The sequence below is a fragment of the Mirounga leonina genome, unplaced genomic scaffold (assembly GCF_011800145.1).
Source record: "Mirounga leonina isolate KUSES-001 unplaced genomic scaffold, KU_Mleo_1.0 Mir_366, whole genome shotgun sequence".
Taxonomy (NCBI): Eukaryota; Metazoa; Chordata; class Mammalia; order Carnivora; family Phocidae; genus Mirounga; species Mirounga leonina.
The window spans coordinates 27,611,420-27,635,390 of NW_023270709.1; the positions used below are offsets into that span (position 1 = coordinate 27,611,420).

The following is a 23,971-nucleotide window of genomic DNA, read 5'->3' on the forward strand; positions in this document are numbered from 1 at the left end:
AGGAAAGGAAAGAAAGAAGAGAAAGAATTCCGGCTGGGAAGCGGGTCCGCAGGCGTCGGCGGAACTCTCGGAAGCGGGGCGACACCGCTCTCCGCGTCTGGCTCCGGGGCTCCGGCGGCGCAGGAACTTTACGCGCAGCCCAGCCGTCAGCGCCGGTGAACCCGCGTCCTTTCTGCGCGGCGCTTTTGCCGACGGTCGGTTCGAGCTCGGGTTTGTGCGGCAAGTTTGAGAGTCAACGCTTTCTTGCCCCGCGGCCGCGGGGAGGCCGGGCAGGGGAGGCCGCTCGCCCGCGCTCGTGCCGACCGGCGCCTAAGGCTCCTGACCCCGGAGTTTCCGGACTCCGCGCGCAGCACCGGGCCCGAGCCCCGCGCGTCCGGTCGCATGGCCCTCAGTCGTCTCAGGAACGGCCTGCGATCGCTTCTCTCCCTGGAACAAGTCCCTCCGGAGGCGCAGCCCGCCGCAGCTCGCGGGTCCCGGGCCCGCAGACCCTGGACTCCGGCGCGCCCGGGTCTCCCGGCCGTGACCGCCCCCGCCGTCCGGCCCTCTCCGTCCAGGACCCGGGCCCACCTGACCGACGGCCGCGGAGGGAGCCGGGGCGGCTGGGGCGCACGGGGCGCACGGCCGCGCAGAGGAGAGGCGGCAAGGAAGACGCCCGGGCTAGGAAGCCTGGCTATCGCCAAAGGTGCCCGGGCGCACCCCAGACTCAGAGGGTCGCAGGGCCGTCGTCTGCTGCGCAGACAACCCACGGAAGCCACCTCTTCCAACGACAGCACGTTCCAAGCGAACGAGAAGGGCCTCCCTGTCGCGAGGGAGAGCCCCGGACCGGAGCCGGAGGGGAAGGAGGGGGACCTCGCCACGTGTTCGGGAAGGCTTCCGACGCCGCTTGCCGGGAGGTCCCCAAATTCCATTTTCGCGAAGCCCACGGTCGCGAGCGGGTCGGTGCATTGGCCGGATGAACGAATGAGATGTGGTTTTTGACCCTTGATCAAACTCGTCCTTATCTCGCAGAGACAAAGGGCAGTGGTCGCCGGGAGGATCAGAAACCCCCCGCGTCGGGTATTGTGTGTTCCCTGCGTTGTCTTGTTTCTGTGTTTCTTGAACTTTCGCAGTGACCGGAGCAGAGTAAGTTTCCAGAAATGTACTGTAGTGATAACCAAATAAATAATCAACGACCTTAGGGCTCCAGCCAGGCCGGGCGCCCCACGGGCTCTGTGGCGCAATGGAGAGCGCATTGGACTTCTAGTGCCGGCGGAAAGAGATTCAAAGGTTGCGGGTTCGAGTCCCGCCAGAGTCGTGAGTGTTTTGTCAAGGAGTGGATCCCCTTCCACTAACTTCTCTGTTCCTCTAAGATGTGGACGTTTTGGCCACAGTCCGCTTCCTCACTTCGGTTTATTTCAACTTCTTCATAAACAATTCCACCAGTGTCTACAGGGGTTCAAAGACCAAACCGAGGGGAAGGGAGTGGACGCGCGCGTAGCGAAGGTTAAGTGTTGGAATAAATACTAGTAATTATTTCTTCGTCATGAAAATTAATTTCCAACTTGCTGTTGCCCCGACCTTGGGTGGAGGCTCGCAGGCAGGCCTTCCACACCGTGTCTGCAAGAATCCTGCGGCGGCCCCTGGGAACCCCCTGGGTCTTCCAGCCGGCGATGCTCAGCCCAAGTCCGCGCGTCCCCTCCCGGCTCCGCCCCCAAAGCGCTCCTGCGTAGTGCAGAGGTTTCAGCTCCGGAAACTTAACTAAAATTTAATTTGCTTGTAAATGGAAGGTGGGTGAGATCTGTAAAAATTATTTCCCTCCCGCCTTTAATTGTAGAAGTGGAGATAGAGCCAAAAAAATAAGTCTTCTTTACATCCTAGAACACTACTTCCTTAATTCGGCCCACTGGTGCCTAGTTCCAAGTATCCTTTCAGAAATTCTGTCTTTTTATGCATTTGCCACAAGGGAAAGAAACAGAAGGACTACAGACCCACGGTATTTCGAGCAGTGCCTGCCTCTGGCATCGTTCTATGTGCTATAAAGGGAGAATTGGTTGACCCCTACCTTTGCATGTTGAGCATGGGCTCATAAATCTTCCAATAAAGCCTTTTTCTTGAACCATATCATGTGGTATGGTGGGTTTTCTCCTCCTCAACTTGTACAACAATTTGGCAATAATGCACTCTTTCCCTGTGACCAGCTAGTGTAATGACCAACCTTCTTTAAAATATCACCCACTACACACTCCTCATACCACATACATCACATGTCTAGCAAGTCAGGCAACGGAATGAGGGGTGGTTTCACAGCCTCTGACCCCTATTTATTCCTGCATAGATTTCTCAGTAAATTAGAATGTCTTACTATGGCTGCAACACCACTTTTGTCTACTATTAAATTTACACACTTCTGGATGATTTCTGTTTTCTCTATGCCAGTGCATGTTTTGTTTATCTAATGGTTATTTCATATATTTTTTTCTGGTTTTCTAATTTTTGTATAGCAAGAGGACAACTCCCCTAGCTGTTAATCCTTCATGGGTGGAAGTAGAATTTTCATTAAAAAATAATATACCACAGAGAACACCAATTATTATTATTTTTTTAAGATTTTATTTATTTATTTGAGAGAGAGAGAGAGAGAATGAGAGACAGAGAGCATGAGGGGGAGGAGGGTCAGAGGGAGAAGCAGACTCCCCACCGAGCAGGGAGCCCGATGCGGGACTCGATCCCGGGACTCCAGGATCATGACCTGAGCCGAAGGCAGTCGCTTAACCAACTGAGCCACCCAGGCGCCCGAACACCAATTATTTTCAACATTTCATAGTACTTTTGTTAGATTTTTAGATTATCTGATCTATATATGGGTCTGTTTAAGGACCTTCTTAATCAAATGATTGATTTCTTTTTATCTACATATTCTATTCCCTATATCATTTTTCTTCATAGGGAATCAGTCTAATGTATTAAGTGTTTACATTTTTATTACATTAAAACATGACATGTTTTCTGGGGCGCCTGAGTGGCTCAGATGGTTAAGCGTCTGCCTTTGGCTCGGGTCCTGATCCTGGGGTCCTGGGATCAAGCCCCACATTGGGCTCCTGGCTCAGCGGGGAGCCTGCTTCTCCCTCTCCCTCTGTCTCACCCCCTGCTCATGCTCTCTCTCTGTGTTCTCAAATGAATAAAAAAAATCTTAAAAAAAAAAACATGACATGTTTTCTTACAGAATACCTAATATTTTGTGCATATCCTTTTTATATTACAAAAATTATACTTTGTATACATAGCATTCTACTTCTGACTTTCTTCCATAACCATCATTATCTTATTTATATGTCATTTAAATGCTGAGCAATACCTCATAGGGTGCATCTACCATAATTTACCTTTTTTTAATGCTTCCAAGAAGGTGTCCTCTTAATTACTGACACTACACTTAACTCCGCCCAAACATCCACATACACTTCCCTTCAGGGACTTGGACATAGCCCAAGTGACACAGAAGTTAGAGAACATGTTATACATATATCTTGATTGGGTTGATTGGTGCCAGATTGCCATCCAGGACAGATGCAACATTTTCAACAAAACTAAGTAGCCACAAAAACCTATCTGTGGCATTAATAAGCTTAGCAATCTAAGAGTTGTAAAGTGATGCCACACTGAGTTCGAATCTCTCATATAATCGATGGCTCTGAGCACTTCCTGGTTTCAAGGTTGTTAATTCTTTCCTGCAAACTGTTAGCCTTGATTGCCTGCTCCCTAACTGCATCTGCTGCTTTTAATTGAAGGTTTACAGGCCAGTCTCATGTATTGATACCTTATCAGTCTCAGATAATTGTCTTGTGACAATGACATAATATCATTTTTTATTTTCAGACCTGATAGGAATACCAGAGGCTGCTTTGCTAATGTTAAACTATTAACATCAAGATTAGACATCTTCAAAGATCAGCACAGGTACAGGACATGTGACAGAAACTAGACCCAAAGCCACTGCCTAGACGCCCAGCTGGAAACTCGCCTTTCTGTCTTCATGTCTCTCTGTGTGTATCCTCACCACCTTTATTTCCTTTTATATGCAAGAACATTGGCCCTTTATACTTATAAATTACTACCGAAGGTCCATCCGGAAGGTCCCCAGCTCAGCGGCGTGCAGTTGCTGGGTGCTCTGTCCCCCATGGTGGCCTCTGATGGGTAAGCTCTCCACTTGCCAAATGGGGAGAGTCCTTCTAGGGCACACGTGTGAAAGAGTGGGGGAAATAATGCAGGGGGTGGGGAAAATTGCCTTTTCAGTCCAATTTCCCTGACCTCCCTAGAATGGAATCCTCTTTTGACCAGTTTAGGTTAATATGTGTAGATGAACTCCATTCACAAACCACTACGGAGCAAATATGGCCACTTTTTTGGTTTTGCCAAGCAGTTCGATTCACAAATGAAGGCATGGGGTTTCTCTGTAGGACACGGGCCTCGACTCTTTAGATGACAGCAGGAGAAGAAAGAGAATCAGAAAGCCGGATATCAGGGAGAATTGGGGCTTGAATTGTCTTTGGGAACCTGTGGGGGGAGAAGGTGACCCTGTCAGTCTCCAAGTTGGCAGTGTCACTCTCAGCCCTACAGCATGTATGCAGAGCTGCTACTGGACCCAGGACTTCTGACTCAGAGCTCGAAGCAGCTACAGATGGATCAGTGGCTAGACACAGAGTGGTGCTAATAAAAATGCGGTCACGAGGCAGCCATGAAAATGTGCCTGCACGTCCTGGGGTCTGAAGATAAGCAGTCACAGAGAGGACATCCACAAGAAATCTGGCCGGTCACACTGAGGAAAAAATTGCTTGGCTTGGTTTTTGGGAGTTGGTCCTATTAATGCCACGGTTCTGGGCCATAACTTTATCTTACACCACTCTCATGCACTCCTTTGGGAACTAAAATTACGAGGAAAAGTGATGGATGCGAGAAAGTTCTGGTGATACTTTCCTGCAGGAAAGGGTGAGGTAACTGGATTTGAGTCCACTGTGGAAGAGATGGCCCCAGCTTACGCGCGAGGATAGCAACACATAGTCCACACTTCCACGGCAGAAAATAGGAAAAAGAATAGGATTCTCTTGGAGAGGAGCAGGACCCTGCAGAATTTAGCGGGAAACCACAAAGGGGTAAAGGATGGCTTCCCAAGAAGTTCAGTCAGCATCCCCTCAGTTTGGACAGGGCACAGGTGCCCTGGTCCTTGGTCTAGTGTCCTTATAACACCTCAGCACTTGGGGAGAAATCGTTGTTGTTTTTTCTCCTTAACACACGTGAGGTGTTAATACCTTGTATTTGCAGAATCCCACTTAAAACCTTACCTACTCTCATCCTTAGGGCATCCTGTCTCTCAGAAGTTCTACTTCAGAGCAGTGCAAATTCATTTAAAATGAAATAAGCTAAAATTATGCATTTGGAAGCCAAGAGGTGAATATGGCTGGTTTGGCACTTGGCACGAGGGAAGGACATCAAAACTGACTCTGGTCTTGGATGTAAACAAAGACTTTGATGAAGAAAGTCTCCTAAGTTTGGACTCTGATAACTAAAAGATCAATAATAATAAAGAGGACCAGCAGAATATTAGATCTACACAGATTTGAAGAAGACACCACAAATGTCTGAACAAGTTTTAGTGACCACTCTCTCTTGGCAAGAAAGGAGCTTCTCTGGAAGGATAGAGAAAGTCTGTGAGAATAAGAAATAAAGCTGGAGAAAATGGTTTTACCTAAAAAAGGATTTAAGAAAAAAGTTTTGAAATGGCTTTGCCCAATTCTATCTGCAATAGTGGACCGTTACTGACTAAAAAAAAAAAATCCACAAAGGTAACCATAAAGTGGTTATTTTGGGCTCTATTTGCTGACCCATCATCCATAGACTAAGTGGGCAAAACACTCCACAAAATAAATCCTTCAGTTTCCAATATAAAGTGAAATAACCCACTTTTTAAAAACAAATAAACATAAAAAAACAAACATAAAAAACAAATAAACATAAAAAACAATATTATAGTATAATCATCAAACTTGCTAAGAGACCAGAATTTAATTTTTCCAACTACTAAAAAGAAATGAAAATTATGTAACTGATAAAAGTACTAATTTGTCACTACAATAGCAATCATATTATACTACGTAAATGTATCAAATCTTTAAAACCTTTTTTAAAAAGATTTTTTTTAAATTCATTTTGAGAGAGACAGCAAGAGCAGGGGAGAGGAGCAGGGGGGAGGGGCAGAGGTAGAGAGAGAGAGGCAGGTTCCCCGCTGAGCAGGAAACCGCTCCCCCCTCCCCCCAGTGCAGGGCTCAATCCCAGGACCCTGAGATCATGACCTGAGCTGAAGCGTCTGAAGACAGACTCTTAACCAACTGAGCCAGCCAGGCGCCCCTAAAACTTTTGAGGAGCATCTACTATACGCTAGCCTCTAATTTACATTTTAAATGTATAGTAACTGAAATTCACTATAGTGAAAGAAATAGAGTAACTGCTTACGATCTTGACTTTCAATTATATCATTTTTGTGTTTGGAGGCATGATAGTACATTTCATATAAAATTATAGTTAGATAACTAAACAGAGGTCCCACTGACAAGAAGCAGTCCGACCCTGGCGTGGCTCTGATAGGTAGGGGTCTGATTGTGTGTGAGGGAATGCAAATAGTCAAGGCAGATCCTCTCTAAATAAATAAATAAATAAATAAATAACCACTGATAAACTTACAAGATCAGAAGTTAAAAAAACAATCAAATAGGGCGCCTGGGTGGCTCAGTCGGTTAGGCGACTGCATTCGGCTCAAGGTCATGATCCTAGAGTCCCGGGGTCGAGTCCCACGTCGGGCTCCCCACTCGGCGAGGAGCCTGCTTCTCCCTCTAACCCTCCCCCCTCTCATGTGCTCTCTCTCTCAAGTAAATAAATAAAATCTTAAAAAAAAATAAAAAACGTTATTGTAGATGGGACTTGGTGAAACCGATCACTTGCCATATTGCCTGGCACCCATCATTGATACCACCTCCAAGCTTCTCAGCGTCTTTCATTTAAAATGCACATTTTATAAACAGCCAATGATTGGATCTTCTCCTTTTTCCAATCTAACAGTTTCTTGATTTCAGGATGGGATTTAAACATGATGAGGTATTTCAGAGGATGTTGTAGAAATATTTCTGGTATCTGCTGAATATGAGACCGTGTTCTATGTACGTCTCTTGTGATATTTAGCTGTGATACCCTGTAAGAAGGTGGAGACTGGGACTGGAGGCAACATTCTCAGATTCATGATATTTAGTCATTTGATTTGTAGGTAGAAAGTCAATGGACTCCCAGGGGAGTTTATCTCACTGTTATTAAGGCCAAAATTAATACTTTAGGCTAAGAAAATTTAAGAATTTCTGAAAGTTTGGCAAGCTTATGTTTGATATTTTCATTTATTCTTTCTGTCTTACCTGAAGAACAAAGATGTTACGGGCAATGGAGAATTTGAGTAAGCATTAATATCGCACGAAGCTCTTTAGTAACAATTCTGGGTAATAGAGAATACATCACTAAATAAGTAATGCGGATCTCACCAGGTAGGGAGGATGAGTCAAACAACAGTTTTGCTATGACTAAAACTGTGGCTTTTCAACAAGAGAATGCTTTGATCCCTATAAAAATTGTTTTATATGCATTTTATAAACATTTTATATGCACAAATACACATTTTTATATACACTGTTTTTGTAAATATTTTTATATCTGTTTTTGGTACAATGGTATAAAATTAATTTTAGAATGTGTAAAGAAGGGGTCTTGAGGCTTGACTCTCATGTCTTTACAGTTTTGAGGGGATTACAGTGTAGGCAGGTCAGATGAGCATCAGAAACATCCTTGGCTTTACCTTTAATAATTTCTTACCAATCCTCATTTAAGATTGTAGTCAACTTATCTTTGGAATAGTAGTAAGACTATAGCTCCAGCTAATGTATTAAGTTAATCAGCACTAGCAGAATGGAAGCTAGAAGGGTCCCTTCTTGTAGTATAACAAATTATTTGTGGAGTTAAAGATTATCCTGTGAGTAGAAACATACCATAAACACTGAGGATGTTGGCAAATCTCCAGGACCTCTGTTTTACATCATAAAAGATACTGTGATTGTCCCTGATTGACCGTCACTTTATAGACAATTTTTATACCTATCTTTATGCCTGAACATGAATATGTTTTCTTATAAGCTGAGGAGTGAAAGGTCATTGAAATGTATTTATATTAATTTATTTTACTTTATTGTTATGAATTGAATTGTGCCCCCCCATTCATATGTTGAAATCCTAATCCCCAGTACCTCAGAATGTGACCTTATTTGGAAATAGGGTCGTTGCAGGTGTAATTAATTAGGTTAAGATCAGGTCATTAGGATGACCCCTAATCCTAAAGGGGGAAATTTGGACACAGAGACATATATGCATAGAGGGAAGATAATATGAAGAGATAGAAAGAAATAACCATGTTATTCTCATGGTTTCTATGAGCCAAGGAGGGAAATCTGGAACAGATCTTTCCCTCACAGCCCACAGAAGGAACCAACCCTGCCAACATCTTGATTTTGGAAGCCTCCCCCAGAACTGTGAAATAAACTTCTGTTTTTAAGCCACCCAGTTTGCTTTGTTACAGCAACCCTAGCAAACTAATATGTTTATACATAATTAACCCAGGGAGATTGTTCTCTTTTGAGTTTCAGTCTTTTTTTTTTAAATCCTAAACTTGGCAAATAAAATAATTCTCACAACATTTCTGAGTTAAAGTCTGAAAAATATCAAAGCCAACCTAATTATTTCTATTATTCTTCCTTTTTATAAAGTGGAAGAACAAATCTTTGTGTTATTTGGAAGCCATTCTAGGAAACCTAAAGAATTCTGGTGTAAAAGACATCTTCATGGTTTTTACTATTCTGAATTTAGGGCCTATACTTGGGAAAATCAAGTCAAGATGAATCGTCATGAGGGACAAAACATGAACACAAGTCATAATTTTGTAAAAACAAGGCATGTTAAATAGATAACATGTAAAAACCACAGCAGTAATAACAGTGATTATCAGAAACTTAAAAATAAGTAAATTTTCTCAAAATTGTTGAAAAATATACCAGGAGTACAAAGAGGTAACAGAATGTTTTGGCAATTAAAAAAGAACTTTGGTTAACTTGGCACAAATAACTTGGTAATTTTGCAGAAAAACATTTCTAATTTTGCTCTTTTGCACATATTTTCATACCAGGACTTGTATGTCATTTTCCTGTAAATAAATCAATTAAAAATGACTGTCTCAGACTTTTTAAATCATTTGTACACTGTTTTTTAAATGAATCTTACTATATCTCTATATGCACGCATTTAAATAGACGCAAATACAGAATCAGATGTATCTCCAGACATTGCCAAGCGTCCGTGGAGGGTAGGACGGGGTGCAAAGTCACCCCCGGTTGAGAACCACTGTTCTAACCCTTTTGCCTCTCGACGATTTCGTGACACAGAATAGATCTCATCCAAACTCTTCACTCCACAGCCCACGCCCTCAGGCTGGCAGAGAGAAGTGATGGGGAGAAAGTGTGCAAGAAGGGCAAGAGGGAGGTCGGTAGGAAAAAAAAAAAAAAAAAAAAGAGGACCAGGCGAGGACAATGGAGAGGGAGGGACACGCAGGAGAAGGGCGGAAGAATGCTCGAAACACCTGTCACTTACTCTCACAGAACAGGTAAAATACTGGAAACAGTATTCATCTATATTGTAAGACCTACATTTTAATACTGACACATTGCTACTATTCCATATGGATATTTATGAACATCACAAATACCGAAGGAAGAGAGAAAGGAGGGAGGGAGGGAGGGCAGGCAAAGGAGAAAGACTTCTAACCAGCACCGGCTTGAGAAGGGTGAAGTGCGGGTAGTAATAGGGAGGAAGGATAAGCTTCGGTGTTGCTGCCTAAAAAGGAAGTTGTGACTTAATTTTAAAAAGTTGCAGAATTTGAACACGGCAAGGAAAAAATGCCAGCGTGTCAGAAGTGGGATTCGAACCCACGCCTCCATGCGGAGACCAGAAGCCCCGAGCGCGGGAAGCGGGCGCTTGAGTCTGGCGCCTTAGACCACTCGGCCATCCTGACGCACCCGCGGGGGTGCACTGCACCCCGGGGCTGTGATGCGCCGCCGGCGGGAGCTCGGCTCGGCCGGGAGCACCTGCGGCCAACTGCGCGCTCGGAGCGGGCCTGCGCGGAGCCCGAGGCTGACGCCGTGGCGCAGGGGGAGGCGCGCCGAGCGCGAGCCGGGCTGTGAGGTTCGGAGCGCACGCAGGCCAGGAGGGGGCGGGGAGAGGGGCTTACACGCGCCCCTTACCAACCGGTCGAAAGTACTGGAACTGCCCTTGCAAGAGGAAGCTGGCGGGCTGGCTTATCTTTCAGGTGAAGTCAAGACGACTAAATGTTTTCTCCCCCGGGTGTACGTTTGTCACAGCGTTTGTAATTCCTGAAATTCTGTGATTTACGTAATAACACTTGTACATTATTTCGTGGCAGTTGGCATCGTGGGTACCGCATGAAGTTTATGCATTATTTTCTTCGCACTTGGCCAGAGCTGCATTTGTCTTCACGAATAGAAAACCCAGTGAAGAACGTCTTAAATGATGAAATAATGCCTGGCTCACGAGTAGGTAGTCCTGGGTCAGACAGGGCAGGGCGCGTACAGCTCCCCCAGGAAGTAGGCGCTGCGGCCGCCTTTGGGGTGGCATTTTGTCCCCATGCTCTCTCTCTGCAGGTGCTCAAAAAATGTTTCATGAACCATGAGCACTATTTCCCCAGCTGCCGGCCGTTCGTGTCTTGGAACGAGTTGGGGCTCACGATGACACGTGGAGGAGAAAGCTAGAGGCGGCCTTGCATTTCCCCGCGTCGCCCTAAAGAACCCAGACATCCCACTTCTGAAACCACCGGGAAAATACCGAAGGGAACAACCGGACTTCATTCCCCGGCCCGTGTCAAGGTTATAACCTTCCTCTTCCTTCTCCGCCTTCTCTTTCATTCTCTGGAAGATGCTCCTCGATTACTCCACAATCGTTCCTAAAAGTGGTCGCCTCGTCCCGGTTTCCCCCACGGGTTGGTGAGGGAGCCTGAGCCTCGGCTCTTCAAACAACTGCGGAGTAAATACTGTCCCCGAGGGTCCTTCTGCCCAAACCCGCGAATCCCCTTCGGCAGTGACTGACCCTAGCAAGAATCTTCCTTCTCCCCCTAGTCGTGCGCATGAACCGGCTGTCGAATGAACGTACAGTGCGGCCGTTACATGATCTGCTTAAGGATCCGATGACCCGGGTAACTGAGCCACACTTTTGGAAGATCCTGGAAGTTCCTGAAGCCTTGGGTCACTCCAGCCCTTCTTGGGCATCCAGATTGTTTTATGGAATTTAGTTACTTATAAGATAAATTAACCCCCTTCACCAAGAGCCTGGGTAGCTCAGTCGGTAGAGCATCAGACTTTTAATCTGAGGGTCCAGGGTTCAAGTCCCTGTTCAGGCGTCAGGTGTACTTTTTATTTCAGCCACATGCAGAAGAGGGACCCTACATGTGGCCCAAATGAAAACTTCTTTACAGACTTTCAGGCTTAATCTAGCTTCGTGTAATTATACCTTCTAAGAACGAACTAAACAGGTCCTAGACTTTGCAAGGGAATTTGGAATTGTGGGTGACAGAAAAAGATAAGAACAATAAAAAACTTGTCACAGAATCACTATGAATTCTGCCCTTTTAAAATTCCCTGTCATACTGTGGGGGTGACTCCCTGGAAGGTGGGGTGCAGTTTGATTAGATCCTACCAGAACATAAACTGAGGGTGGTGATTTCTGGGGTTCCTCAGCTCTTTCACCTGATGGTCGTACACAAGTCTTGCCCACTCTTCAAAACGTAGTCGGTAAACTAAAATCCAAACACCTTTTGAGATTGCGTTCGCCATCCACTTTGTGTGTTCATTAAAAAGCTACCCTTCTTGGGGCGCTTGGGTGGCTCAGTCGGTAGAGCCTGTGACTCTGGATCTTAGGGTTGTGAATTCAAGTCCCACGTTGGGTGTAGCGATTACTTAAAAATAAAATCGTAACGAAAAAAGCTACTCTCCTTCTGAGATTTAAATATGCTGTAAAAGCTCTTGAAACAAGGTTCTTTGCATTTGTTCTCTGTCCAGCACTATAGACTTTTGTAAGATTTTAACTGCGCTTTGGACAAAAAGTCAAGGTTTTCGCCTGGTGGGTACTGTGTGTGCAAAGCAAGACTGCATTTGCCTCATCATTGTTTCCCTTATTTCCACTGTCATATATCTGCAGGAGAAGAACACCATGTCTGAAAAGTTGTGGGGGGGTTTCCCCTGCCCTAAAATGGACCTCAGAAATCCTCCACCAGACAGGGCAACAGCAGCCTCTGTATCTAGATGTGCCTGACATACAAATGTCAAAGAGCTCCTCAGCAGAAACACGTATTAAAAGATCGAAAGTCTGCTGTTCTCCAGATCGAATTTCTGGCCTGCCCTTCAGTACTTAACGCAGTTGGCGAAAGGATGAGAGCTCCTAGATGAGCTGAAGGAATCCACAGCTTCAACATCTCCCAAAAGTGTGGATCGATGACCTAGGGTCTCAGACTGGTGCCAGAGCCCTTTATCACTGAGGAGATCATTTAACCTCCACATTGTACATTTGCTAAACGGAGGATTTATGCACACAATTGCATGGGAAATGAAGGAGCAAAGTTGAGCTCAAACAAGAGCAGGTTCCATTTAGGAGTGTTTTCACTGGAGTCAATCAGGGATTGCAGAAAGCGGGTAGGTGGGCAGAGCAGGGGCCCTGGGACATCATTATTCTTACAGGGCACGAAGAGCAGGACATGAGGTTCCTTTATGAATTTGAGGAGAGATGAGTCCAATGACTGGAGCTCATTTAATTATTCAGGAAAGTGAAAGATAGGGAAAGAGAGCTGAAGGTCAAAATTACAAGGCAGGGCATATGAGTCTGTTTCCCCCCTTTGGAGTTTTCCCTGCACTTTCATAATTGGGATTTTGCAGGTTCTTTGGAGCCAAAAAAAAGGGGGGGGGGAGGGAATGTGGTGCCCACTTCAGAGGGCTTCTTCAGCTGGAAAAGACCATTTCCCTCAGAACCCACTTCTCACTTTTCAGTAGGTGTTTCCTCTGCTCATTTTCCCCTCCTTCCTTTTCTCTACCTTTCCCCAGCCCCTCTCCTCCTTTCCCCTCTTCTCTCTTCTTTGCTTCCCTCTCTGTTACCCCTCATCTGCCACCTAAAGTCTCTAAAGGCAAAGTGGAGCAGAATTAAAATGCGTTATCCCCACTGCACCCTTTGGCATTCTGTGGTGACTATATGATTTGGAGGAGAAACACGAAGTTATTTTTGTTGTTATATGATGGGTAGGTAGGTACATAATAATCTAGGCTAGATAACTAGGTTTTTTTTTTTAAAAAAATGCTATACAAATAGTTTAGATTTTATATTAAATACAATAAACATTTGAATATGTCAGTAACATAATCAGAATAACAAATGACAGAGAAATGACTAATGGCTTCCAAACTTTGAGGCCCACTGAGATCACCTGGGAATTTCCAACACCTATTGGAGGCTGGCTCCCACCTCCAGACATTCTACTTTAATTGGCTTGGGTGCCACCCTCCATCAGGGATTTTAGAAGCTTCTAGGCGATTCTAATGTACAGCAACATTCTAACGTACATCGAGAGTTTTCCCAAGGGTGGTTGGTTCCTGTACCACCAACATCTCCATAACTGGAGATCTTGCTAGAAATACAGTGTCCACACACACACGGTATCTACTAGAGGAGAATGTGCATTTGACAAAATACCCCCGTAATCCCGAAGCACTTAAAGGGGGAGAAATACTGGCTTACAACACCTATCTCTGCTAATACTTCCATGTTTACTCAGCTTGAAACACTATATAACAACTTACGTAAAGGTTCACCTGTGTCAGAAAAAAAATTGTCCAAGTTTTGGAACTGGACAGCAGAAAAGTATTGGATGTCCTTTCAGTGAAGTGTTGGACATTGTCTGATAGGCTTTTGGAAATTACTTGGTTCTGAGTGTGCACCTTTAACTGAATTCCTATTTACTAAACTATTCTAGAGTTTTGTATGGTACGAGTTGACCTGTAGATAATTGAGGGCAATGCAAATGATATTTGTCCACAGCAATTCAAGTAAAGGTTGCCCAACAAAAAAAGATAATTTCAAGTATTATTGTCCTATAGATTGCTAACCAGTTCCCATGAATGGCTCATTTATTAATATCTCCTGAAGACTCGTGGGGTAGACGTTGTTATCCTAAACGTGCAGGTGCAGGGAGGGGACTGGGGCGCACAGCACCCTAAGACGTCACCCACTATGTAAGCGATGCAGCCTCAATTCAAACACAGCTCTCCTTGATTCAAGGTGCTTACGGTGTCCGCCACTTTCTCAAAAATAAGTTGAGCGGCTTCATTTTCTTGTCAGCTCTACCGAAGCTCGTTCTTTCCCGCCGCTTCAGTTCGGAGGCAGCTCTGAATGGCTACTTCGTGCGGCCTTCTTAAAAAATCTCTCTCTCCTGAAAGCGAGTTCGATCAAAATTGCCTAGAGCTTTGACCGCGACGACGGGGAAACCGTAGAGCCGGAGAGTCTCTGCGGGCGGCGTTCCGGCCGCAGGGAGTCAGGGGGTCCAGGCCCGCGACTGACGCACCTGCCATTCAGCGGCGCGCGACCTCCCGAGGTTCCTTCTCGCTCCCGCCCCTTCGCCTCCACCGGGCTCGGTCCCCGAGCGCCCGCCCTGCCCGCTGCGCCGCGGCCGCGCCCCGGATGCGCCAGCGCACCTTCTCGGTCGCCTTACCTGTCCCGGCAGGTGTCCGTCCCTGCCGGCCGCGAGCGCGTCCCCCCGCAGCCCGGCCCGGCTGCAGCGCCTGGACACACGGCCGCGGGGAGAGACGCCCCCGCGCAGCCCCGACGGTCGGCAGATCGGTTCCCGGCGCAGCGTCCTGCACAGTGTCCAGGGCGCAGTTTGCACCCGAGCGCGAAGGCGGCCGCGGATCCCCTGCGGAGGCCGGCGGTAAACCAAGGCGCGGGAATTCGCCTTAAAACAAGAGATGGGATCCGAGCAGGAAGGCCTCGTTTGCAGGGAGCCACCCCCGGAAAGCTTGTTACTCTGAAAAGGGCGGAGGCAAAAGCGCGCTCGCTCTCTCCCCGTCGGGGAATCGAACCCCGGTCTCCCGCGTGACAGGCGGGGATACTCACCACTATACTAACGAGGAGGACGTGTGTGCATGTGCAAAGTCTTGACTGCAGAGGATTCACGCGGTGGGTCCTGACCTTTCTTTCCTGTGCACGGAATTCCTGGGACGTTCACCCATCTCTACAAGAGTCATGTTACAAGATTCTATAAAACAGATTTCCCAATGTGACTTCGAAAATCTAAAAACGACAGCCCACCAGAGATTAGACATTGCTGTATATGGTTTTATCACTCATAGCAAAGAAATGTCCCTAACAGCGAGAAATGCATTAAACATTTTCAAAAAGCCTCCCCCCCACCCCCCCAAAAATAACTTTCCTCCTTCTTCACTTCAAGTTTATTCCTTATTTTAGATTTGCCTCAAGGGTCACCTTCCCCTGGGACATTTTCTCACATCACTCTTGAGTTAGATGTACTTCCTCTTTTTCGGTTTGTCACAGTAAGAATCGCATGTGTTATGTATGAACTTCTACATGGAGTACAAGTAAGAGCTTACTCTCAAAATCTATATCTTAGATTTCCCAGCGTTGGCATTAAATGAGTTCTAATTTTTGTATAGCCTTTTAGTTGTGGAAATCCCACTATTAAGAATATTCCTCAGTGAAATTCCAGCTCAGTTAGTTCCACAGGGGGCTTCACGGGAGATAGTCATTGTAGCAACTCCAGGTAGCAAAGAATTGAAGACATACTGGAGGTCAATTACTGAAATGAATGTGTATACTGAGAGAACAATACGTTTGTATACTGAGAGAACAATACGTTTCCTACCACTTCAGAACAAATCACTACAAACCCCAGAAATGTGTGATCTCTCAGTTCTGGAGACGAGCAGTCAGAGATCAAGATGTCAGGGGCAAGGCTCTCTCTGAAGGCTGTAGGGATGACGCTTTCTTGGCTTCTTCCCAGCTTCTTGTGGCTCTGGGCAGTCCTCCGGGCTCCTTGGCCTGTACCCATCCCAATCTCTGCCTCTGTCTGTCTCTGTGTGTCCTTTGTTAACAAAGACACTAGCCACTGGATTTAGGATCCACTGTAATTTAATTTAACTAATCTTAATTTAACTCATTACATCTGCAAAAACCTTTTTCCAAGTAAGGTCACATTCCGAGGTTCTGGATAGACACAAATTTCCAAGGGATGCTATTTAGCCCCCTACAAATAAGAATAAAAGATAAAGTGTTTATGCATAAACTCAGTTGACTGCACCAAAGTATGCACCAAGAGCTGGAAATGTGCTGATTAAAAGTGGTTGTGGCTGAAAGAGTAGGGAGGTGGAAAGGAAGAATATATAGTGCTATGTTATTGTTGCTCGGACTAAAAAGCAGAAGAGATTGTCTAAAGAAAGAGGAGAATAAAGCTCTTAAATGCCACGATGAGGACCGTAACTAACAGTTAAAAATACAAACTTTCTAAAAATATTAAAAAAGGTAAAATGACAAAATAGCCTCTTTTCAAAAGAGACATTAAAGACCTAAATAAATGGAGAGGTATATCATTTTATGGATGGGGGACTTAATATCTCAATGATATCATTTCTTCCTAAATTGATCTATGAATTCAATGTGATTCCAATATAAATTCCAACAATGTTTTCCAAGAACTTGAAAAAATTTCCAAGACCTTTTTGTAAAATTATATGTAAGTGTATAGGGCCTATAATATCAAGGACACTTTTACTAAAAATAAGGAGAGGATTGCCAACAAGCTTGCAGAACTTATTAGACACTCCAGCAATTAAAATATTTCAATACAGGCACTGGCATTGAACCTCAACTTGATTAAACAGGACAGAGAGCTCAGGAGAGATTTGTGTGTTTATGTAATTTGGTATAAGGACAGTGGTGGCCTGTGCAGGGCAGAGTCCAAGCTATTGAATAAATGGAGCTAGGAAAAAATAGTGTATTCCCATGGATGGAAATATGAAATTAGATAAAGAGTAACACTAGAAAGATCAAGGATATAAATGTCAAAAACAAACTTTAAAACTCTCGGTAGCATGTATATGAATCAATCAGGAACTTGTTTATACTGTTCTGGGTGACGATGTGGAGAAACGTCATATAGTAAATTGGCTACATGAATGATAGAAGAACTGATGTGATCAATGGGACAGAGACTATCTGTGTGGAAAACCACAAAAGGTTCAAGGCCAGGTTACCTGGGAGAACTTGAAACCATAGCAGATGTGCCTTGAAGGCATTTGATGCTTTGAGGAGGTATACGGCTCAGGCCAAGCGGTGGTTTGTAAAGCCTGCTTTCACTCCTGCTTCTCTCCTCTCATCTCCATCTAGTGCTGAACACTGAGTTAAACCCAACCAGAAGCCACCTGACCGAGCAAGTTGGGGAATGCGGCTCCCATGGTCCAGCATCTCTGTGTTATAGAGCACCAACGAGCGTGGGACGGGAATCAATCTGAGCACAGACATGGGAGGGCTGCCCCTTGTGCTACTCATCATCCAACCTCAGCATTTTCCTAAAATTTAACTTACATTCAAAAATTAATGCTCTGTACACATGAAGATATCCTCAAAAGCTTCCAAGAAAGAAAAGCAAAGTACCCTCATACCTTTGGAAAGAGAGGGGGATTGGAATGATCCAGACCCCAGATCTAATCACATTAGCCCCAGTTTACTGAGAACTGAAACCAAGGAGACTATGCAGCTACTGCAGGAGATGGTGTCCAAAGTAGAAAGAGGGGTAGGAGTTACCTGGCCACTCTATCCCTTTTGTGCTCTAATCTCCCACCAGTGCATTTTATTCACTCAACTGCAGGCAGGTGGGAAGTGGGTTTGGGAAATACAGCCCGAGGAGTGGAGCCCTCTTGATACAAATCAGTAGAAGGAGGGGGAGGAAAGATGAGGATCTACAGACAAACGAGGGCTACCTCACAAGAATGTGTATTGGAACAGCAAAGACTGGAAAGACTGGTTAAATACGACACAGAAATGATACAAGGTTCAAGAATGGGTTTGTGCGTATGAAATGAAGTTTCTTTTAATCAAATTATCGCTTAAAAAGAAAACACAAGTTACACTGAGAAAGGTTAACTGCAATTCAAATAATTGAATTGAATTGCAAGAAACTGATGAGAAAAAGAAAAAAAATGTATCAAGAACTCCCACATATGAAAAAGCCAAGCACATCAACCCAATAGAAAAATGGGCAATCAAATAAATAAATAAACTGGAATTCAGGAGAAAATTCAAATGTATAAATCCAAACATAGGCAGAGATGTTCAACGTCATTGTGATACAAAAATTTAAGCCATTCTGCAATAAACTTACTTCCACTTGATAGGATAAAAATGTAATGTAGAAAAATAACAACAGCTGGAGAGGATTTGAATAAACAGTATCCCTTTATACATTGCCCAAAGAGACCATGGTGGTTAATTTCATGTGTTACTTTGCCTGGATCCCAGGGCACCCAGATATTTGGCTAAACATTGTTTCTAGGTGTGTCTGTGAGGGTGTTTCTGGATGAAATTAGCACTTGAATGGGTGGATTCACTGAAGCCTTTTGCCCTCCACAATGTGGATGAGCATCATTCAAGCCCTTGAGAGTCTCATAGAACAAAAAGGCAGAGAAAGAATTCAGCCCCTCCTGTCTGATTGCTCAAGCTGGAAACACAGATTTTCGTCTGCCTTTGGCACTCCTGGTTCTCAGGCCCTTGGACTCAGGTTGAATTATGTGGAGCAGAATGTTATGGACTGAATGTTTGCGTACCCCCAAATTCATATGTTAAAATCCTGATCTCCAGTGTGATGGTATTAGGAGGTGGGTCCTTTGAGAGGTGATTAGGTCATGAGGTAGTCCCTACTGAATAGAATTAGTGCCCTTTAAAGGAGACCTCAGAGAGCTCTCCTGTCCTTCTGGCCCATGAGGACTCAGTGAGAAGACAGTGGTTTAGGAACCAGGACGCTCTCATCGAACAACTGAAGCTGTCAGCGCCTTGATCTCAGACGTCCCAGCCTCTAAAACCGAGAAAGAAATTTCTGTTGTTTATAAACCACCGAGTCTATGGTCATTTGTCATGGTGGCCCCAGCGGATTAAGACAGGGGCACACATTTTTACAGCTTTGGAAAAACAGTTTGTTATAAGCTCAGATAGTTAAAACATTTACATAAACTAACAAATCAACAATTTGTCTTCTAGGAAGGTACTCACAAGATATACATGCACACTTTGCCTTCTTGAGCTTTGCTTTATTGCTTTTATTGTTTTTTACAAACTGCAGGTTTGTGGCAACCCTGAGGTGAGCAAGTTTGCTGGCGCCATTTTTCCAACTGCATTCGCTTACTTCGTGTCCCCGTGTCACACTTTGGTAATTCTGACGATATTTCAAACTCTTTTGTTATTATTGTATTTGTTGTGCTGATCTGTGACCGGTGACCTTTGATGTTACCTTGTCATTGTTTCTGGGGTGCCATGAACTGCGCCCAAATAAGAGTGAGCTTAATTCATCAATGTTGTGTCTGCTCTGACTGGCCGGCCCATCCCCATTCCCCTCCCTCTCCTTGGCCTCTGTTATTTCCGGAGACACAACAGTATTGGAATTAGGCCAATTAGTAACCCTACAGTGGCCTCTAATTGTTCAGGTGAAAGGAGGAATGGCATGTCTCTCACTTTAAATCAAAGCTAGAAATGGCCAAGGGAGGAAAGCACGTCGAAAGCCGAGACAGGCTGAAAGCCAGGTCTCCTGTGCCAAATAGTGAGCCAAGTTGAATGCAAAGGAAAAGTTCTTGAAGGAAATTAAAAATGTTATTCCAGTGAATACACAAATGATAAGAAAGTGAAACAGCCTTATTGCCGATATGGAGAAAGTTTGAGTGCTTTGGACAGAAGATCAAACCATTCGCTGAAGCTGAAGCCTCATCCAGAGCAAGGCCTTAACTGTCCAGTTCTAGGAATGTTGTTCCTGAACTATTTATCAAAGTCTATCTTTGCACCTGTGGTTTGAAATGCATTCTCTATCATATACTAGATGTCCTTATGTGAGCTGGTTTATTTCTAGACTTTGTATTTTATTGCACTGAGCTATTTGTCTATTCATTTGTGAATACCACAATTTGATATATTTAAACATCTAAAATATTTACATTTCAAGAAATATGATAAACAAACTAAAAACAGCTGACAAACTGGGGGGAGGAGGAGAAGGAGTATTTGCAATGCATATCCCAGATAAAGTGTTAATATCCCTAACATAGAGAGAGAAACAATTAACAATTAATTAACAATTAACGATTGAAAAAAATCCAAAACTTCACCATAAAATAGTCAAAAGATGTTAATAGACAATCTTTTTAAAGATAGAAAAAGGGCCCTTATATATATGAATATGTGTCCAAATTCTCTAATAGATAAAGAAATGCAAATTGAGACCAAACTGAGATGCCATTTTTCTGCTTTTAGATTTGCAAAAATTAAAGAGTATGTCAAAGCTCTGGGGAACAGGCAGTCTTATTTATTACTAGTGGGAATACAAATTGACACAACATTTATGGAGGGGAATTTGGGTATATCTAACAAGATTGTATATGCCTTCATCATTTCTTCCAACAATCTCAAATCTAGTTATTTACCCTGAAAATCTACCTTCAACAGAATGAAAATACACACGTGCCAATTTATTTGTTGCAGCATTGTCTATAATTGCAAACAACCTAAAAGCTCATACAAAAGAAAGTGGTTAAATAAACTGTTACCTCCACATAATGGAGTACATATGCAGCTGTAAAAATATAAAAAAGAACAGGGAAGATCTCTATGAACTGACAGAGCAATATCTAGGATCTATCGTTAAGCGAAAACATTAAGTGCAAATCAACATCTATAGTATTCTATCTTTAGCTTAAGAAAGAAGAGGAAATTTAAAAATTACGTTCTGTGTGCTTATTCAAAAAGAGATACAGGAAGGATAAACCAGACCTGGAGAGACTGATGACCCACAGAGAGAGCAGGTGGGAGTGAATGGAGAGAGACAGATGGAGGAAGTGAGAAAACCATTGGGGTGAGTGACATTTCTCTCAGTATATCTGCAGAGTTTTGACTTTTAGAATGATGTTATCTTTCATGTGTGTACAAGAATAATAAATAACATAAACAAGGACAGGATAGAGATTCAAAATGGCACACACCTGATTATTTCAAACTAATAATATAACAACAAAGAAAGAGAGAACTGACACAATGAATGTGGGTGCAGTATTTATATTTCATATCATCAGGCTAAAAGTATAAAGAATTACAAAAACTGAATTCACAGCCGCGTGGTTTAACACTCTGCCCGCAGAAACCATGCTGTTGGAGCCCAGGATCAGGGCCTTCAACCATAATCGAAATCCCTGGATAACAACAGAACCTTTTTAATGTAAAGACAAAAAAGGCAGCTAAGACCATTTCAAAAATGTGTTTGCATATTATGGCTTTTACAACCAGGGGCTTTTGAGATGCTACCCATTTTTTTGTGTGTAGGAAGAGTCGGTCCAAACTGTGGGGAGCCTCAGAGACAACTGGACAGAGTCACTGCTCTCTTAAATTCTTGTCAGGTCCCCCTAAAATGCTCCCCCGCCACTCCAAGGTGAATGAATCACGTCAAGGGAACTTTAGAATGGCTGTCTTAGTAATTCCGTCCCTTGTGTGTTATTTTTACATTGTGCCCTTTTTCAATTCCTCTTGGCAACTTGGGACCATGTTTTAATTACTATTGGGAAGAGGTAATTACTGAAATACTAGAACATAAACCATTTCAAGGATATGCCTTTGTTTTGGCTCTTATGGATACCCCACTCCAGAGGTGTTGCAGGTGAGCTCTGCTTACCTAGACCTTACCGGAATAAAAGGAGCAGTCACCGCCTGAACAGGGACTTGAACCCTGGACCCTCAGATTAAAAGTCTGATGCTCTACCGACTGAGCTACCCAGGCCTCGCGCAGGCCGCCTTCGGTCACTGCATGAGTAACAAGAGCTCCAGGAAGCGCTAGTTACGCTCACGATTTCGGAGACCGCCAGCGCCCTCCAGGTGCGCGGGTCACCCCCCCCCCCGCGCGGCGCCGCACCCGAGCTGGACGGCTCTGAGCCCTGCAGTCTTCCTTCCACAATTATTGGGCGATATTTACTGCGGGGGGAGTGACAGGAAAGTGGCTCGGAACACGGTGGGATGCACTGGGGAGGGAATGGGTATTCCTGCACGTGAGGACTGCAGCCGGCGGCCGGGGGACTCGCACGTCCCTCGCCGGGAGGAAGGAGCGTCCCTTGCACCGGTGGCTTCGGTGGCTGGACGAACTTGAGGAGGGCCCACCTTCGGTGAGGATGGAGGGTTGTGGCGCAAGGCAGGAGGTTCCCTTCCTGTTCCTTCTAACAGTGTTTTCCTTCGGAGTTGGGGGTCCTGGGATGTTGATGGCGGAGCAACGGACGGACAGACGTGACACGCTCTCTGAGCGCGGCTTCGGTCCGGGAAACTAACGCCCTGGAAACCCGCCGCTCTGCAGTCCCGCGCTCGTCGTCCTCACCTTGCCTGCCCGCTCCTGTCGTTCACCCTCTCCGCGTCTGCCTGCCCCACACCTGTGCATCCTCCCCTTTGCCAGTTCTGCCTTTGGCGCCCACTCGCCCGCCCTTCCACGGCCGTGGACCCTGGAGAGCGCCGCGCCGCGCCACCAGCGCACCGGAGTCCGCTTGGACCCACTTGCTCTATGTTTTAACTCCAGTTTCGTGTTGAGCTGCGTCCTATTAAAAGGCAGGAGGGACCAGGCAGGCGGAAGGGCGCGCGGCCTCCGACACGGCCATCTTCGCGCGTCCAGGCGACCCGGTGGCCCCGCTGCAGAGCGAAGCAGCAGGGGAGTCAGGGCATACGGACGCGAAGATGGTGCGTTGTTTCCGCTACGTCGTGAGCTTTAAAAATGTGAAAAAGACACAGTTTTGACAGTGGCCAACTTTCAGCAGGATCCGAAAGAGCACAAGAGGTGTAACGCAGTAGCGTCACGGCCGTGAACGTCTGGGGCTTGCTTCGTCGGCCCGGTGGTCTGTGGCGATTCTGGGACTTGCAGAGAAGAGAGCGTGCGCACTTCGCGGTGGGAGGGACAAAACGCTTAGCAGAGGATGGTTTCGATCCATCGACCTCTGGGTTATGGGCCCAGCACGCTCCCGCTGCGCCACTCTGCTGCCCGCCGCCGGCGCCGCTTGGGGCTCGCGGGTTTGCTGGTGCCGCAGCAGTCGACCCGCGGGGCCCGCAGTGCCTTTCCTCTCCCGCGCCCGCTCCTCTACTCCGCGTCCCCCTCCGGGCCTACGCCACGCTGCCTTCTCCAACGCGCGGCCTGCGGACTCTAAGACGAGCAGAACCCGAACGGAAGCCGCTTCCCGGGAGCTCGCGGTTCACCGGCGGGGCTCCCCACACGGATTTCTAGGGGTGGATTCAAACTGGGATCTCCTGCGCCTCCACCAGCGCTTTTGGCCGCTCCGCGACCCCCGCGGGGCGGAGGGCGTGGGGGAAGCCTGGGTGCGGGGCCCGGGAGCAGGGCGCGGCCGCGGCGGAGCGGGGCGGGGGCGGGGGCGGGGCGAGGGCCGGACAGAGGGAGGAGGGGCAGGCGGGGGCGGGGCGAGGGCCGGACAGAGGGAGGGGCATGCAGGAGAGGGGGCGGGGCGAGGGCAGGACAGGGGGAGGGGCGGCGGGGGCGGGGCGAGGAACGAGCGGAGAGGCG

The 23,971-nt window shown here is 45.8% G+C and overlaps 1 protein-coding gene and 6 non-coding genes across 7 annotated transcripts in view; 3 read left to right on the top strand and 4 right to left on the bottom strand.

The window, feature by feature from the left end:
- The window catches only part of LOC117997523 (histone H2B type 1-C/E/F/G/I), an 881,166-nt gene that overhangs the window by 699,597 nt on the left and 157,598 nt on the right, over positions 1–23,971 (top strand). The gene's annotated exons all lie outside the window — the stretch shown is intronic.
- Positions 1,206–1,294, top strand: TRNAR-UCU. Its single transcript is given in 2 exon segments — positions 1,206–1,242; positions 1,259–1,294. It is a non-coding gene; the product is annotated as a tRNA-Arg (tRNA).
- On the bottom strand, positions 10,020–10,126 carry TRNAL-CAA. Its single transcript has 2 exons — positions 10,089–10,126; positions 10,020–10,065 (listed from the first exon to the last, which is right to left on the bottom strand). It is a non-coding gene; the product is annotated as a tRNA-Leu (tRNA).
- TRNAK-UUU lies at positions 11,452–11,524 on the top strand. Its single transcript has one exon. It is a non-coding gene; the product is annotated as a tRNA-Lys (tRNA).
- TRNAD-GUC lies at positions 15,222–15,293 on the bottom strand. Its single transcript has one exon. It is a non-coding gene; the product is annotated as a tRNA-Asp (tRNA).
- Positions 22,129–22,201, bottom strand: TRNAK-UUU. The gene has a single exon. It is a non-coding gene; the product is annotated as a tRNA-Lys (tRNA).
- TRNAM-CAU lies at positions 23,364–23,435 on the bottom strand. Its single transcript has one exon. It is a non-coding gene; the product is annotated as a tRNA-Met (tRNA).